An 18,648-nucleotide genomic window follows, 5' to 3' on the forward strand; every position below is an offset into this window, starting at 1 on the left:
AGCAAAAACTCAGACTTAGGTTTACTGGGAACAGTGAAATTTTGGAATACCCACATAGAAAATCCTCAGATGCTAGACTTCTGCCTTAGAACAAACCCAAATTATTTTCTTTTATACACTCTGAACGGTTAATATGTTGATGGGACTAAAAGAACCCAATTTATGCTATACTTTAGAGTTATTCAATTGTAGTATATGTCTGCATATACTGTAGCTATATGCCTACACTAAAGCTAAGCTATTCTGAGTTGTCTTGTAGTCATGAATAAATATTTCTAAGGGCACAAATTATCTCAGTGTAAGTAGACAACCGAAATACTTGTGCCTTGATTATCAAGGGAGACCAGAGCTATAGACATCTAGAGTGAGCAAGATGAGTTACTGTGTTTGAGTCAGGTTTAACACCAGCAATGTAGGTGGCAATCATGGACTCATGAACTCATTGGCATATGACAGCCTGTTTGGGGTTTTGACTAGCCATATGAATGCTTCTAAACTGTATCTGGCCAGTATCAGCAGATAGTCAGCTGTGAATCCCCATTAAAATCATGACAAGAGGAATTTTCTTGGTTTGGAGTTTCACTGGTAGCTCAGTATGATTGGATCTAATTACTAGAAATATTGTTTTCAGTAAGAAAATACTGCTGGTAATATTACAACACCAGTCAGTCTTGAACTGTCAAAACTCAAAGATGCTCTCTTTCACAGAGTCAGCACTTCGAGGAAGTAAACCTTCTTAGGTATAAGCAAAACATTCATCCCATAAGAGTGACAATCTCCCAAAAAGCAATTTACGCTTGTGTTTGGATCAATAGTATCCCAAGGTTTTATGATTATGGATATTTCTCTTGCATCCACAAAAAGGCCAAGGTCTAAAAGCACTATCTGAATAAGAGATGACACTGGCTACTCCTCAGAAAGGGCAAGATTTGTGTGAAATCGATGCCTCTGGCTGCATAGCACTTTGAATTCTCCCAGTGGAATAGGAAGACATTTGGAGACTCATTGAGCGTGGTTTCTTTTAGCAGACTGGCAAAGCCATAAAGATTGTTTTCACTGATTGTTTTCTGTTTCTCATTGCTGAAGCTCTCAAACACATCAGAGTAAAGGTAATTATAGCTGTGAAGCCCTGGTGATTTGTATCTGTCTTTTGTTTAACTAAGCAAGTGGATTTCTACAGTTTATAGGGAACAACTATACCGCTGGGGGAAAAAAAAAAAAAATCCCTCTGGCTACTTCATTTCCTATCACAACTGCCAACTCCTGACACTTGTCCCTATTCAGATTGTTCAGTGGTTATTCAAAAAATTAGACTAAATTCTCTTTCCCAGATATGATATATTATTTCTATGAAGGATCTTGTACCTCTGACATTTCAATTAGAGGGATGAAACATCAAGATCCGACCTTTACTCTGCAAATATAGCAAACTCTTAGCTTCTCAGTTTCAGTTTTTGCTTCTTACTCACCCCTTCCACATAGGAAAAACTTTTGTCACATCCATACCCATTGCAAGAACTGAGAATACCACCATGAATGTGATTTCACTGCCTAAACGCAGGAGTCCATGTTTTCTGAGATGACCTAGGCTATCTGAGACATTTTCATGGTGCTTGACACAGAACCTGCAGGAGACATTTGTCTTCTGGAGATGCACTGGGAGGGCAGGGAGCTATCCTAGAACATCTCAGAGAGTAATAAACTATGTTTTGGCTCCTGAAGTTCTTCCTATTTATCAGCTATGGGCCTGTGATACTCCTTGCTCTAAATCAAATTGGGCTTGCATCCTCCACCCCTCACCACATTTACGCTGCCCTGGTCTGTTCACATATTCTGTCCTTGAACAGCCGAGTCCGTAGCTGAATTACAGTAATGCCCAAAGTTACTCAGAGCAAATAAGTACATATAGAAGAATAAAATTAAAAATCTAGTATAACTAATTAGCTCTTAATAAGCAGAAATGTCTGGCCTCAGGATTAGCACCCATTCAGTCTCAAGGGCTTTTCTGCAATATACAGTTCCTGTGAAATACTTATTCCTGCCCCCCCCCCGACTTCTTCACTCGCCTATGCTTTAGTTGCTGAAGCAAGTTCACAGAACTCGAACTCATTGCTTTGGGCTCGAGGAGGGCTTAATTCCTGGGGAAAGCAGGGGATGGGACCAGGATTCTCCAAGAGAATGTAGCAACAGGGACTGTGGTTGGGATGGACAGGCTCAGTGGATCCCTTCACCACATCAGGGAGTCCTTTCCCCAGCTACAACATACTTGTGTCCTTTCAAGCCAGGATGACGTAAAACATGTAGTTTGTACGTCTGTCACTACAGCTTCTTGACTCACCCCCGGTGCCTTCCAGTGCTAACTCCTGGGACAATCAGAATAGTTCCTGGGTTGAATAAGACCCACTGCAACGAGCCATGGACAGTTTTAGAAACAACTGTAAAATAAATTATATCCACTCAGAATTAGGTATTTTTATCTTACTGTAACTTTAATGACATCACTTGTCATTAGTGAGTTCTCTCTTATTTTACAAAAAAAAAAAAAAAGACTCTTTTAACCTTCCCATACTGAATAATAGATGTACTCTAAGGCTACACATGTAAGATTTTTGTTTGAAATATGAGTGAAAGAGAAATTTTACCATCTCTTTATGAAATTATACATCACAATTTCAGATAATTTTGGAGCACAAGCTGATTTTATTTTTTGCTAAATAATAGCTTACAGAGATAAACATCCAGCTCATTCCAGTGAAACAACATAAACACTCTTTCTGTATAGCCTTTTTAATAAGAAGGAAGCATCCTTTCTCATATTTTAAGGATGGTTTTCTTTAAATTTTTTTCCCTGATTGTGTCATTTAGACAAAATATTCTTTTCAGTTTGAGCAACCAGATATATTTCCTTCAGGCACCAGCATCTCTCATTGCTACTTTCCTCATTTGATTTACTTCAATTATTATGCCATCCATCTAGTGGGCTTCCTTCTATGATCTTCTTTGAATATTTGCACACAGTAATCCAAAAATAGATGAAGATGTATAGTGTTCTGTATGTAGAACACACAGAAAATAGCAGGCAGGGATCATTTATGAAATCTAATTTAACAGTACGCTGGTTAATGTTTGGATGCTGCCTGTTTCTGTGCTGCTCATTGCAGTCTGTTGTTTTTCATGAAGTAGTTGCTTAGGATCTGCAATGCAGCAAGAGTCATTTTCACTTGACTGCAATTTTCTTGACATTTGTTTTTAAATCCCAACACAATTCTCCTCATATATATCTGGAAAATGTTTCTAACATTCTTTTTAGAGCACAAGTTAGAGGTGTTAATTGTTAATGAATAATGTATCCAGAGACATTACAGAAATCAGGACATTAAATGAATTGGATAAACATTTTTGACAGAAAGAATACACTGAAGACATGGAGCAGTTTTGAAATTCATGTTATTCATATCATGACCTCAAATGAACCATTGCAATGAGATTTCTGATGGCACAGCTCTCAAAGTAGTTCTTGCCCCCAAATGAGGCTGTGTTGTTATTTCACAGTGTGGAAGCCCCACCAGTCTGTTGTACTGTATAAATATAAATGATTTACAAACATATATAATGAATGAATCTCAGTTTTGTCAACTTAGGAAATATACTGACTATGATTACAATAAGACCATGATAAAAGATGATTGATTGCTTCTTTACTGAGAATATAATCATTTCCATTGCTTTACAAAAGAAAACCACAACCCAATGCATTAGTTCCAACTAGCTTGTACTCTGAAAACTAAATATTAAAAACAAGTTACCAAAATGAAGTAATTCAATGAGGCAATTATTTCTGTTTACATACATTGACTGAAGCCTCTAGGGCACTTTAAACTTGAAAGCCAGTTGAGGATTCACTGACATTCAGCAGAAAAATGTGATAAAGAAGGAGATGAAATTTTGCACAAAGGAAAAGCATGAGAAAAGCAGTGAAGCTAGGGTACTGCTGAACATGTTTCTACGTTGCACAGATGCTCAGCTGCTTGCTAAATACTCTGTGATCCTTTTGGCTATAGGACATTTTAGGACATTAAAGTGTCATTTTGTTAGCTTGTCTATGAAATCAGTACAACAAACAAGGAGACTGTGGGTGTGAGTTGGCCTGCGTACTTCAGTTGGCCAACTTTGGTGATGCAGTGAGTGAAAAATAGGTATCTGGAGCCAACAGGGTAATTCAGTGTACCTAAACTGAACACTTAAGTTCCCTGCACAGTCACTGGAGAGATTTTGGTTTCAGGCTGATGCTTTTGGACTTTGATTACCTAGCTTAAAGGTGGCCAGTGATGTACATAGCAATGTGGGTGATCACTTGCTCCCTTTCAAGAGGGAGTCAAAAATGGCCGCATAGTAGTTTGTCTCTTTTCACTGAGGATTCAGAGTGCCGAATCCTCTTCTAAAAGTACATGCTCACACAGACAGGGAGCAGTAGTGCTGCTTGTGAAAGAGCTTGAGGCCTGTATCACTTACTCGGGGTGGGTCAAATACATCTGCAGTCAAAGGAACTTCAAATCGCTGTTCACCCATCCTTCAAAGCTTATTATATATAGGTGGAAGGGGCAGGGGAGTTATTTTTGACCTTCTTGCTGAGCCAGGGGGAACTCTGCAACCAAGACTGCGAGTGTCATAGCACAGAAAGAAAGCAAAGGAGGAATCACGGCCATATCCAGGTGGGTAGGGCAATAAGACAGCAGGGAGAGGATGTGGACAATTTCAGGACAGAACGCCTTTATTAACTTTGTTTTGCCCCTGTGCTCCCCATAAGAAGTGAATGCAGTAAAATTCCTCCATTGATTTCTACAAAACATGACAGTGCTTCTAAATGGGGCACCATACACTTCAGGAGGGATGTGTCTGCATAGCTTCTATTACATGGTTAACGCAGAAGTCATTACACTTGTTTCCTATAAATGTGGCTGTTATTAGTGTACAAAAGGTTGAACTAACAGGTGGGAGAACAACAAGTGGAGAAGTAGAGTGTATTCCTTTAGAAACCCAGAGATCCTGAGGGATTATTTGTGGAGTTAATTTATTTTCTACAATAAAGGATGATGATTAAGCAGAATTGACAGATAATGAGAGTTAGAGAGAGAGTTACAGACTTAGTTCACTTGAATTCAAGTGGAAATGAAATGTGAAACTGAATTCAAAATGACATTATGAGGTGAAAATTGGAAGAATGGTTGCTACAATATTACTAAACTCCTGTCCTTCCATCATGCTACTCTGCTCACTTTCAGTTTCAGAATAAAACTTACAAACTACTCTACTACAGATTGAGCAGGTGACAGGGAATGGATCTAATATAGCTACAAATACTGTACTTGAATGTGACCTAAATTACTTAAGACCTATTCATTAAATCTGTGGATATGGTAAACTCAGAAGAAATCAGACAAACATTTAAAAAGGAGCATGGCAATTTTAAAAGCATGGCACAGAATATAGTATTTGGTCTCTATATGAAACAAATAGCTTACCTCTTGAATGTTCTTCTGTGATCTCCCTGCTATAAGTCTCTAATATGGGATATTCGAACACACATGTGCTCCTGAATTTAGTGGAAGGTAAGATACAGGGTTTTAAGAAATCTAAATAAAGCTTTTCTAATTCATCATAAAACAAGCAAATTGTAGGAAGAACCAAATCAAGTACCTTGAAGCCAATAGGCATACCTTAGAGACACTGATAAAACCTAAACCAAAATAAGCTTATGCCAGCCAAAATATAAAATGAAATATTGCAAATGTGTGGAATATTTTACTTCTTTTCACTAATGCCTTCAAAAAAAACCTTCACCTGATAGCCCAAATTTAATTAGAAAAAATAATTAAACATATTTGTCAACTTTCTAAAGCCCAATAAATTTGCTAGGGTACAGAATCCTGCACAAACAATGCATGTGGAGAACTTTAGAAAGTCAAACTTCACTCCACAGTAAATCACACTACCTTCATCCTGAACAGCAAACTTATAACTGTTTTGTTCCCTAGTTCAGGATTCTGTAGCCCATATATCAAGATGAAGGTTTAACTTCTGATGTTTGTGAAATGGCAAAGAGAATGAACAAAATGGAAAGAGAATTAATTTTTCAACTGAATGTCCTTTTCTGAAGCCTCAGAAGATATATTTAATGAAATTCTATTAAATCTTGAAAGATTTATAATATATTCTGGCTGATGGTGAAAGGAAAACGAGTGTGCAGAAAAGAATATAGGAACAGCTGAATACTAAGTCAGATCAGTAGACCATCTAGACAAGTATCTTGTCCCAAACAGTGGCAAATGGCAAATGCCAAGAAGGATTATAACCAAGAAAACATAACATGAGACATCCATGTTCCTAGGACGTTCTCTCATTTTGCAGCAGATTGTGCCTCAAGAGCTGCCTAAACCACAGCTCTTAACTTTGCATTTAATGCCCTCTGATGGCTTCTTCTTCCACGGTTTCAAAAAGTGTTTTTTGAACCTATATTAAGCTTTTGACACCTGCACATCCAGGGGAAGGCGTTCTATAATGTAACTGTGCCTGTCTGAAGAAGTGTCATCTTCTGTTTGTTTCGAATCTGTCTTCCGATAGTTTCTTTTGACATGTCCCACTTCTTGTGGAAGGAAAATGAGCAATCAGTTCTTCTTCATCTGCTTTCATCCTTTCATCTACCAAATGACTTCTCAGTCATCCCTTCCCAGCTGAAGTGTCCAAGTCTATTGAACGTTTGCTCAGTCAAAGGTCAATCCATACCTTTGATCTTCCTTGTCATCTTTCAAGTTGGGATCTATTTTTTTTTTTCTCTCTCAGAAGTAGGGAACATACCTGCACACAGTCATCAAAATCCAGATGCACCATATAGTTATACAATGACACAATACTGCTTTCTCCTATGTTCTCTATTCCTTTTCTAATAATTCATAATGTCCCGCTTGCTTTTTGACTGTTGCTGAGCGCTGAGCTGATATTTTCATGCAATAATGATTTGTGACTCAAAGATTTCATTTCTGAGTGGCAATAGTTAATTCAGAACTTATCTCCGCATAGGAAAAATTTGTTCTTTTATTTTTCCTGTGTGACATGTAACATTTGAATTTCATCTGCAGTCTTTTGCCCAGTGATTTAATATCCTAGACTTCTGCGGTTCTTCACCATTGACCCTCATCTTTATTATCCTAATTAATCTAGTCTCATAAGCAAATTTTGTTCCTTCAATATACATATTTATAAATATGGTGAACAGCACAAATCCCTGGTTAGACCTCCATGGATTCCATTAGTTACTTCCCTGCACAGTGAGCACTTGAAAGCCTGTTAAAACTAGAGAATTTTCAGATCATTACAATTTTTTTGAACACACTGATAAGGGGATAACCTAAAGTTAAGCACCTAGTCTCAGAATTGTTCTTAAGGGAACAATTCGACTCATTCAAGATAAGTGCCTAAATTGGCTAGACTACACGTCCAGAGGAGGTGCCTGTACCTTTTCACAGACTGAGGAGAGTCTGGATGACTAGCTTAGAGTAGAACTTCACCTTTCAGGTGGCTGAAATGATGAGAGATGAATCCTAAATTTATGACCAAAGCTTTTTCCCCTTCCCTAAATTTCATCAAAAAAATTCCTGGTCAAAGCAAGGGGGTGTGACAAAGGCCCCTTACAATGCCATTTGTTCTATGATTCTATTCACAATCAGTATCTTACATTTCTTCCTTTTTTTTTTTTTTTTTGGCTAATTAACCATAACCACTAGAACTGTATCATTTCTTTGGAGCAATTTTTTTCTTGCTCATATCATTGTTACTGAAGTATCTGGGTTTATTTGTATTTAATTTAGACTTAATTTGATGCATTCTAGAAACTATAATATATTTGGTATTTCCCAGACATCTTCTGAATTTGGATGAGAAAGGCTGAATCTTTATAACCAAATAAGCCAGGCCAAAGCAAACATCTCAGATATTAAATTCCAGGCCAGGCTGACCAGTGCCATGACTAAAACCAATGCTTTACTTTTACATTTGTAAGCAAATGCTTTGTGTTACAAACAACAGTAAAGCCAGGTGCAAAACAGAATAATGTCATTGTAATCCACATATTAGTGGGAATTTTTGCATTCATTTAAACCAAGTTTCAGTCTGATTTTTAGAATTCTTTCAGTTTGTTTACGCAGTAGGAAAAAAAAAAAAGACCATTAAGAGTTACAAGTCCACTGTGAAGAGATTTGTGAGATACTAAAGGGAAACGGAAAACAGAATTACAATGCAATACCTTGTTTCTATCAGTCACATTCAAACAGTGATCTTTAGCCTTAATTTTTGGCTTCAGTAAATTCATATATTCCAGAAGACAAGTGGGACTATTGCCATTGCAAAGCAGGAAGTAGGAACAAGTGTGGGAGAAAGTGAACAAACGAACAACAAAAGAAAGAAATCCATAACATGTTTCCATGGTAGAAACCATGGAAAAGTGAAGAAATAAGCAATCTCTCTTATTACCAGGCATGGAGAACTGAGAACTATCTGCATTTAATTATTATTTGCAGTTAAATGCACAACATCCATAAAAATGCAGATATGCATAATGCAGAGGTAGATTTCTAATGGCTTCTTTGCTAACAAACATATCAGTTCAGGGGTGTTAGGGAAACAAGACAGGAAAGGCAACAAAACAGCCTGGATAAGAAATATTCCAACAAATACAGAAGAAAAGCCAACAGTGCCAATGTCTCAGCTTCTGCCATGCTTGCACTTTTTTTTTTTCACAAGGCTAAAAGTATGGGCCTAGATCCAGTTGATATTAGATGCAGATATACCTACATTTTAGATCTCTGCCCCTGGTTATTTAGATAATACCTGGATGGAGCAGAACCGTGTTTTCACACCCCTTTCCTGGAAATGTATACACATTATATGAGAACATTAGGGTGCATGAGATGTATATGAGATCATTAAAGAAAAAAAAAAAAAACAGTTCAGGGAGAAGTGTCCAAATCACTTGTCTGCAGAGGTGGTTTCTGTTTTCCTTCTGGTCCTGCTTCTCAGCCTGGTAGCAGTTTCAAATATGCTAGTCCCACTGAGATTTTGCTCCCTTGTCTTTCCCTGCATACATCTATAAACTCTCAGTTAAGTCTGTCTCACATAATCCTAATTCTACTAGTTTTTTTTTCTAATGTATCAATGTTAAAAAAAAAAGGGAGTTCTCCTCTCAAAAACAGGGGGAAAAAAGAGAAATATTTTTAAGCAGAAAGCCCAAAAACATAAAATACAGAAGTTTCTGCAGGAACAAATTCTGAAAAGCAGTTGTGCAATTTTGCGGGGCTGTCTTCTTGCCTGCCTACCTTTTTTGTTGCCTTCCATCATTTGCAGACTGAAACCAAGTGTAATATCACTTTTTGCAGATTGTCTGCCCTCTTCAGAGAAAAGCTGGAACAAAGCATCACTCCCAGAAAGGAGTGGAGCCATGGCCTTATCTCTTGAGAAGAGTATGCTTTGGGGACTGGAAGGGTGCCCTGGAAGGGTTACCTTCAAGCTGTGACAGTAAGCTCTTAAAGGTAAAGGAATTTGGATTTCAGAAAAGTCTTCACAGGACTATGTGGACTGCATGGAACAACTGAATGAACAAATTGACTTAGAAGAAATATGGAGAATTGGAGAATTAGATTAAGGAATAACTAAAACAGCTACAGTGATATTCCAAATAGTACTAGAGAAAGGAATAAACAAGGGAGAGGAGGAGTTTTCTTTTAAATCTAAACTTCTAGGGGGATAATCATTTTTAAAGGTACAAGAATCAAGGGAGAATGTTTTAATCTGTCCTTCATTCAAAGCCAAGAATCAAGCAAGCAATTTGAGGAACTAATTATTTATGGGATATCAAGTCTTGAGAGTCTCACTTCAGAGAGAAAACAAAACAAAACTCATGTCAATATGTGCACAGTGCTCTAGTCAGATAATTAACAGTAAATGTATCAAAGCTGACATTTATTGAAGTCCTGAGTTTTGGTAAAAAATATCTTAGGCAAAAAAGAAGACATATGAAACACCATTATTTCCATTAATTTCTACCGTGATTGTTTAGAATTGCAATTAAACTGCCAGAACTGTAGACTGATGATGACGATAAAATATTCTAAACTGAGAAAAACAGGGAAAAAATTATTAAAGAAAGAGATCATTGGTAGAATAGAGGAGAAGGACAAAAGAGAAAGAGAATATCATGTGACTTTTGAAAGCATTACTGCACATAGGTAAAACCTATTTTTTCTGTAATAGATATCATTAGGTAATCTAAGAACTAGTTTCTGTAATTATAAATATTGACTGTTTTTACTTGTAGAAATAGACAATCTCTCAGATGAACATAGGAAAACTATGCTAAAGAAGAGCAGACTGGTGTTTATTATTGAAATTTTCTTCTGTTAAATTCTCTACTTTTCTTAAGTGTGTAATTAATGAGATTAAGAAAAGAAAAAAAATGGGAAAATTAGAAGAAGCTGGAACAGTTTGGATATATACTATATTTCTGTGTAAGCATGTAGAAAGTATTTCTTATAAATATATTGTATTGTAGGACTTTGGAGTCTTAAGTATAGTTTAAACTCCCATATGTACTGCAAGAAGATGATCCTCTCCAGAAAGTAATCACATGTAGAATTTAAAACAACATTCCATATTTTAAAATGCAGGGTATAATCATGCCTAGTCTTTGTGAGGGAGTGGAAAAGTTTCAGCCCTTGATTTTCGCTGCTTCCATTTTTGTGAGTTGAAACGAAGATTTTCAGAAGCAATTAGTGACTTTGAATGTCTGACCTTGAGTGTCCAAAGTCAGATCCAGCAAAATTGGCTCTTTCTTCAAAAGACTGAAAAATGAATAAAAATTTTCTTTTTCTGAAAATTTATTTTTACCATTTGAATGTCAGAAGATGAAGGTAGCCAAAATTATTTACTGTTTGAGATTTAGGTTACTGGGGGTTTTTTTAGGTCTCGGTCCAAACTCAAGACACCTCTGAGTTTTGGAGAGATTTTTAAGACCTGAGTCCACAGTAATTTTGGTGGAACCCTGGGGAAGTTGTGAGTACTCAGCACCTATGAAAATCAGGACTGATCTGTAGGCAAAGCATAAAGAGAAAATTGTATTGAAGAGCCTATCACAGACATCATTTGGAACTGTTGGCCTTGGTGTTCAATTTGTGCTTTGCATGCAAATGTTAAACATAAAAACCCTACCGAACACAAAGACCCAAAGAGAAGACTAATAGAGGAGTAGGTCAAAAATGAGAATAAAGAGAAAATAAAAAAAGAACGAAACACTTGGAAAGGAAGAAATCTCATTAACAATGAGCCGTTCCAAATGCTTCTGTCTCTCTCCATCTGAGAGCTGTCGTCTTAGGAAAGCTTCTGAACATGGGAAAAAAAATTGCAATGCCAACCTCTCCTGTTCCTTTCCCCTGCACTTGTGCAGAATGAAAGATTTCTAGCATGGGTTCCTTCCAGCCTCATTAAAGTGTAAAAGATATTTCTTCAAACTGAGGAGCAATTGCATGTTTGAAAAATTCAGTTCATTTTTCAGTGTGAGGCAGAGGGTCAGTATGAAGTTGTGGCCCCCCTAATTCATTAAGCACAGTGGAACTGCAGCTGCAAACCAATACGTTGGCTCTAAGGTACAGTTAATCTGAATACCAGATGTACCTCTATTCTTGTACATCATCAGGAAAAAAAATCAAAAAGTCTGTTAAAATTTTGCAGTTTGTTTAACCAGATAGAAGTAATGGTGAAGAACTGTGTGTTCTCACAACAGTGTTCAGGGCACAATGCAAACTCTAACTGTTTCACGTTTTCCTGCATTTCCTTAAAAATGCCATAAAGGCAGCTGTCTGCCTTTATTATGATTAACCTTGTCTCAGTTGAATTCTTCTTTGTCTCAGAATTTACTTATTTTTGTTTTATTACAAAAAATTCTGATTTTTAATATTAATTCACATTTGATCAATTTTTCTTTACTGAAGTATTGTTACATAAGAAAGGAAAAAGAAGTCAACATTTTCAAACATGGACTGTTTGAACTACCTAACTCTTCTTGAAGGTATTGTACATTTAGCAACTGATGTAAAACTGGCCTCTCTAACCTATTATGAAAGTTGTAGCTGTTTGGATTCCAACCTCAGCTCTACTCTCTATTTTATGCACAAGTCTCAATACATTTTAGGGTCCTGGTAAGCCAGTGCTCTTAAAGAAAGTTCCTAAGTTTGTTTATAGTCACTGGAGACATTTCAGAATATTTGATGGTTTCCTGAAGTTGATTTTACCTGGTTAAATACAGGGACTAAATTTAGGTAGGAAGATCACAATTCAAGGAGCAGTACCAGCTTCTCTCTGCTGTCTATACTGAGCTCTGCTCCCCTGGCTCAGCAAAACTTAGAGGTGAGTTGCAGTCTATGTAAAACTTGCTGATTCCCATCCCTGTATTTGTTCAGACCAATCACCTGTTGTTGAATTCTAGTGAAGAGTAAAATAAAAAAGATGAGAACAAACTCATTAAGCTGAGAGCACTTTAGTGCACTGTGCATAATTGTTAAACATTTGTAAAGTTAAATCTTCCTGTTAGGGATGCATTAGCATTTAATAAATAAAGATGCAGCACTTTGATTTTCATTTTGAAGGAAGAACCTTCAGCCATAAAAATACATTGTGAAGCTGAGATGTAATTACAGTACATCCAGCAGCAGGCAAAGTTGCTATACATTTGATTTCTTATACATAATTGTCTATCGGAAATACAGTGAAATTCTGACATGCAAAGTGCTTTCCATTTCAAGTGTTTGACTTTTTGGTGAGATCATATTTAAGACAGAGTATGCACATCTTCTTGTTGCCATGGATACAAGAATATTGAATTTATGAGCAAAACAACAGAGGTTGAAAACTTGAAATCAAAATGAAATTAGAAATTATTTCAGTTAGGCAACATAGCTGGACCTCATCATATACAGCAATGAACATAAGGGGACGAAACACAGAGTAAGATGAACGCTGCTATGGGTGATTTACTTTCTTACATTGTCTTATGGCAAGAAAACACCAGGATCACCAACAAGTGAAGAAAATCCCACAAGCTTGCATTCAAGTAAAACACAAGGAATGGCAAAGATGTCTTACCTTATCTGTGTTTTGTTCACACTCTTAATATTCTGCCAACATAGTATTTTCCTTTATCTGCCATAGCATAAAAGAAGCCTAGTTATAACTTAAATACTTGGTATATATCCCCTAAATTACTGCTTGAAAATAAATGTTTTCCTTTCCCATTCATAGTGGATATTTCTAGAATGTAAATCCAGTTATACAAATGTATTAAATTTCCTTTGCAAAGGAGATAAATGGAGGCCACTGTGATCTAGTTTGGCAATAGCTACACTAGAAGCACCTAACTGTGGAACAAAGAAATGTTTTTGTTTTTTTTTTCTAACTTGACATTTTCTCATTTTTCAGGGACAGAATTTGCATGCTCAGTTTGGCAGATGGAGAAAAATATGCCTGCATGATATCAACTGTCAGGAAGACACCCCCCAACCCCTTCCCACTGCTATTTGAAAATAGATGGGTAGCAAGTTTCCGTATCTTTCAACACAACCATATTTCCTGTGCTAATTATGTTTCTAACCTGTGCTTTTGTTTGAAAGAAAGAGTGTTTTTTGTGGTAAATACTTTGTATTGGTACTGTAAAGATGCCATGCTGTCTCGGTTTGCCTATGGCAGTGGCAAATTGCTTAGCCCTGCTCCACTGCAGCTCTTCTGCAAGACCTTCAGTATCCACACTACCTCCGTCAGTCACCAAAGCATGATGTGTACAAATAAGCATAACCTCTTACACCAGCCCTATTTCTTATCTTTTTATGTCATAAACAGTGAGGGAGGAGGAAGCAGGATTTACCCTGAGAAAAGGACAACTACATTAAGTGGTCTACATCAGCTAGGTGTTTAAATCTCCAGTGCAGTCTGTTGGTATTGAATAAACATAGACAGTTTTATCTGGAGAGGAATTAAACCAACTAGCCTCGAGGGTGGGACACAGCTGTCTAACAAAGGCATCTGGTGCCATTTGAGACATTCCGGAGGAACCAAGCCATCTCCACAGAGCTATCAAACCTGGCAATGTGACAGCCTGGCCACAGCTTTGATCTGGAACCAATTTTACATTTCAAACAAGTCCACACTTACCAATTACTTAAATCCCAGCCTATTGTTCCCTTGAAATGGGGAAAGAAGGATAACTCTCATAAGCTGTGCAATGTTCCAATAAAAAACTGGATGATTATTTTCTTATTTATTATTTAGTAACTCAAAGTAGGTCTATTTTTCCTTTGAGCAGACTGGAGTGGTGCACTAGACAGGAAAGAGAGTGCAAAATATAACACAAGAGTAGGAGTCAAGAGCTCCAGTGGTATGCTCAAAACTGTTGATTTACTGAATACATTTTTCAGGATTTAAGAAACTGTGTTTTAGCACTATATGTGTGTGGCTGGTGAGCCCTCCAGTTCTGTCTTTGTGAGCAGTAAATTATTTTCTGTTTGGCGCAGAAAAGAGTACTGAATAAATTTGTGTCACTCTGACCATTTTTGTTACATCAGTCACCTGAAAGATAGTCATCTCCTGTGTCACCTCAGTCTTTCATACTCAATTAACATAAAGTGAAGGAAAAAAATCTGTGGAATTTCATGGAACTGATGAAATTTAGAAAAAAAGAATAATGTAAAAGCAAATTAAATAAACAAATGTCCTGAGTACTTGGCATAGTTGCAAAAATAAGGTAAACTTTTAGTACTTTGGCAAAGTTGTTAAAATACTTTTTAACCAAAACTGAAATGTATTATGAGCATTTAGTATGTTCTCACTAGTAAATGTATTACAGTTTCTCTACTTCCACATCTCTGTGGCTATTTGTCCAGCTGTTCCAGAATCCTGTTCAGGTTCTAAAGTAACTTCATTTGTGGTTGTGGTGAATTATGTAATTTCTACCTCAGTTTCATTACCTGAATAATGGTATTAGAATTAGAATTCCACACACTGCATGGTCAGGCTTACTTAAGATAGCCAATGGGAATCAGCGAGCAAATATAAGAATTACAGTTATCTGAAATTCCACATTGTTTGGAGGAATAGAAATATTTTGCTTGATCACAGTTTTACATGAGTAAAGTCATTATAATATCAGTGATTTTCATACTTGAATATATATATTGTCTTTTTTTGATTGTGAATTCAGTAAGTTTTCCTTTTAGGAATCATGCAGACGGAGTCCTAGCCGTAAATTCAGGTGAGATAAATCCCATCATTGGAGATAAATTCCTTCCATTTACAAAGCTTGAGGTCAACCTTTCTCATGTCTTCTAAGCCCTCTGGTGGAGCTGTGCTGGGAAGTAGAGGGGCAGAGCAGTCTGTTTGCAAAAAGAGGGTTGATCATGAACATCATTTTTAGGGTAGTTAACACTCCTGCCCTTTGTGACAGATTTGGATACGACCCAGTTAGAGAGTGAAGCTACATGTTTCCCAGCAGGTATCTACTTGACTCTTTTTTTTTTTTTAATTTACATTTAACAAGGTACAGCAAGCAAAGCATTCACAAGCCCAGTGGGAAGCACACACCTGTTAGTTTTACTTTTAAAGATTTTTTTCTTTTGTTTTTGTACTAAAAGAGCATTGACCTCTGTATGAGTCATATGAATTTCCCAGAAATATTCCACAGTTAATATTAGCTGTCATTTATACGAATAAAAAACCCTTATCTTAATACCTTTTTTGCTGTGAAGTCTTCTTGGTAAAGGAACCCAGTTCTCATATTAGCAAAATACTCTGTAGCATACTTGGAAAACCTATAAATTATATTGGAATTATGATTATCATTAATTGGAGCTGTTTGTGCAACTGGTGCCAACAACAGGGATTTGACTTTTATGACCATGGGACAAGGAGGATCAAGGATTGCTAGGTAGAGACTGGAACCACCTGAGCATGTTGGGCAAAAGCATCTTTGCCAACAGTCTAGCCAATCTGATAAAAAAAAAGGCTTTAAATTAGGAACAGCAGGGGAGGGAGATGATGACCAACAGTCAAGTGAGGAAGTGGTGGACCAGGTTGGCAAGAAAAGGATAGAGGGGTCCAGGAGAACTGGCTGATTTTGAAGAATTGCTTCCTCCAAGCTCAAGAATGGTCCAACCCGATGATCAGGAAGTCAAGCAAGATTGGCAGGAGGCCTTCATGGATGAACAAGGAGTTTCTGACTAAACCAAAGCATAAGGAAAGATACAAGATGTGGAAACACGGTCAGGTCACCCAGGAAAAATATGAAGACACATCTGAGCATACAGGGATGGGATTAGGAAAAGCAAAGCCCAACCAGAGTTCAATCTGGTGAGGGACATGAAGAGCAACAAGAAAAGTTTCTACAGGTACACCAGAAGCAAAAGAAAGGCTAGGGACACACAGCTGAATGGGGCAAGAGTCCTGATGACAAAGGACACAGAAAAAGCCAAGTTACTGAATACCTTTTTTGCCTCAGTCTTTACTGGTAAGATTGGCCTTCAACAGCCCCAGGCCCCTGAGATGAATGGGAGGGTCTGGTGCGAGGAAAGCCTACCCTTGGTGGAAGAGGATCAGGTTAAGGAACACTTTGACAAACTGAGCATACAGAAGTCCAAGAGATGTGACAGGATGCACTCATGAGTGCTGAGGGAGCTGTCTGATCTCATAGCAAGACCACTCTTGATTATCTTCAAAAGGTCATGGTGACCAGGGGAAGGTCCTGAGATCTGTAAGAAAGCAAATGTCATTTCTGTCTTCAAAAAGGGCAAGAAAGAGGATCCAAGGAACTACTGGCCTGCCAGCCTCACATCAATTCCTGGGAAGGCGATGGAGCAAATAATCCTGGAAACCTTTTCCAAACATATGAAGGGTAAGAAGTTATTGGGAGAAGTCAGTTTGGATTTATGAAGGGGAAAACATGCCTGACCAACCTGCTAGCTTTCTATGATGAATGATTATCTTGATGAATGATGGGAGATCTGCTGTTATTGCTTATCTTGATTTTAGCAAGACTTTCAACATTGTCTGTCATAACATCCTTACAGACAAACTGATGAAGCGCAGACAAAACAAGTGGACAGTGAGGTGGATTGAAAACTGGCTGAACTACCGAGCTCAAAGGGTGGTGATCGGCAGCACGAAGTCCAGCTGGAGGCCAGTCCTTTCAGAGGCACCTTGACAGACTGGGGGAATGAGCTGACTGGAACCTCATGAAGTTCAACAAAGGGAAGTGCAGAGACTTGCACCCAGGGAGAAAAAAAAACATGGTGGGGTACCAAGTGGGGGCTGACCTGCTGGAGAGCAGCTTGGCAGAAAAGGACCTGGGGGTCCTAGTGGGCAAGCTGAAAGTAAGCCAGCAATGTGCCCTCATGGCAAAGGCAGACAAAACCACTTTGGGCTGCATTAGGCAGAGCTTTGTTAGCAGGTCAAGGGAGATGATCCTCCCCCTCTACTCAGCCCTGGTGAGGCTGCATCTGCAGTGCTGTGCCCAGTGTTGGGCTCCCCAGTACAAGAGGAAGACACCTGAACATGGTCCTGAGCAACCTGTTCTAGCTGACAGGTGTTGGGCTAGACGATCTTCAGAGGTTCCTTTTAACCTCGGCAATTCTGTGATTCTGTGATTGTTTCCTTTTTATGGGTCCATGTTGTATTTTCAGATACTCTTGAGGAAACTATATACTACTTTATTTACTATATAATTTTAATTAAATTTTATTGCTATTTAAAGGAGTTGGAGTTGGACAGTACTTTAAACCTACATAGGTAGGCAATGCCAGGCTTCTCTAAAAGCCCATCAACACATATAAAAAGAAAGTAATAATCTGGATGACAAATGAACACCCAGTAGGTCTTATGAGGGCTTTCTTTAAAGAAGGATTTCTATGGTTACAACTAATGATTTTTAAGAAAATCACTAATTCTAGAGAGACCATAAACAAGTAAAAGTTGATTTCCTGATATTGAACACAACTGAGTCAGAACTGAGGGTAGTAAGTCCCTGATATACATGACCAGAAACTATTGAAACATTCTCTAAAATGGTAGCTTATACAAGTCTTATACCTAGATCACATGTGATCACATGTTAGAAAGTATAGAAGTTTAGAACTTTAAAAAGCAGGACCCTCATTATAAAAAGGTTGTGCTGGGGAACAAGACTTTCCATGGTGCCCAAACTTAAAATGACACAGTAAAAACAGTTTGGTTTTGGGTTATTTAAAATTTCCTTCCAGTTCACTTCAGCTTTTCTATTACTTCTCTAAACTTTGAACTAACCTTGAACAATTATTTCCTGAAACCTCAGTTCAAAATGGCAGTGTTGTAAAGTCTGGTTTAACACAAGTTTTGACTGAGGTTTGATTACATTTTGGGTTTTTTTTGGCACTTTTCTTAAAGCGGGCAAAATGCCCAGATAGGGAATTTATTCCAACCTAAGTATAGGAAAGGTCTGTACAGACCTTTGTATTTTAACACAGTTTTGTTTTCACTGAACTGATACTCAGAAGGAGTAATATAGGATTATAAATTTCTGAAGATCAC

The sequence above is a fragment of the Apteryx mantelli genome, chromosome 3, assembly GCF_036417845.1.
Source record: "Apteryx mantelli isolate bAptMan1 chromosome 3, bAptMan1.hap1, whole genome shotgun sequence".
Lineage (NCBI taxonomy): Eukaryota > Metazoa > Chordata > Aves > Apterygiformes > Apterygidae > Apteryx > Apteryx mantelli.